We start from the raw sequence: 1,021 nt of genomic DNA, 5'->3' as shown, positions 1-1,021 counted from the left end.
GGGGGCTGCGATGGGAAAAGTCTGACGAAGGTCTTTAGCCCTAGAGACACATGAACTTTTTTGAGTTTTGGAATAATGTTTTGACCCCCCAAAAGGGAAAAAACGATTGCAATGACTACACCTACCAGATTTAATGTAGTATGTGGGTTCATTAGTGTATTTTATATAAATTGGGCCGTGTATGAGTGTTTAGGGCTCTCGGAGGTCTTGAAACGGCCTGGACTTAGGAGGAGCGTGTGTTGGGATGGAGGTGAGGGGCGGAGTCGGGGCGGCTTTGCCTCGGAGGGGTCCCCAGCGCAAATGGCAGTGGGGCCGGATTCGCTGTGTTCTCCTTTACACGGGAGTGCCCAGGGGATGCCACGGGGGAGGGGACTGGTTACGGAGAAAGTGGACGAGGACTAACCTGGAGGGGCTTCTGGAAGGAAGGATCTGAAAGGGCAGGCGAACGGGAGGTGCATGGGTAGGTAGTTCCGCGGCTCTGGATTTAGAGGGCAGGACAAGACAAAATGCCCACTGTGTGCCAATAGCATCACACCCCATCCCAAGTTGTGACAGCCCACATGTCTCTAGACATTGTTAGATGTCGCTGAGGAAAATGGGGCTACAGGATAAAACCCATTGTCTTTATTTTTTAAAACCCATTGCCTTTAACCTGACTTTTAAGATCCTTCATTATCTGTTCGCAAACTACCTTTCCTAGAATTTGACTGCATCTGAAAGAACCACCAAATGCAGGAATTCTTTCTTTAGTTTCCTTCATAGATTATTACCTAGTCTTCTTGGACACTTTCAGAGATGGAAAAGATTTTAAATCTTTACTTTTTTTCCAGAAAGTTCTTATATCTATGATGTCTTCCTGCTTAACATTCACATTTGTTAAGTCTAGTTGTAAAAGAAAAATTCTAATCCTTTTTCCATTTGTGAACACGTGTGATATTAAAAATTATAGTCATATTTCTCTCATTTCTTGAAATGTTTCAGCCCCTGTTCTTTTAGCTTTATCCATGTAACATACTTTATA

This window comes from Myotis brandtii, unplaced genomic scaffold, assembly GCF_000412655.1.
Source record: "Myotis brandtii unplaced genomic scaffold, ASM41265v1 scaffold57, whole genome shotgun sequence".
NCBI lineage: Eukaryota > Metazoa > Chordata > Mammalia > Chiroptera > Vespertilionidae > Myotis > Myotis brandtii.
Note: the sequence above shows the minus strand (reverse complement) of the source record.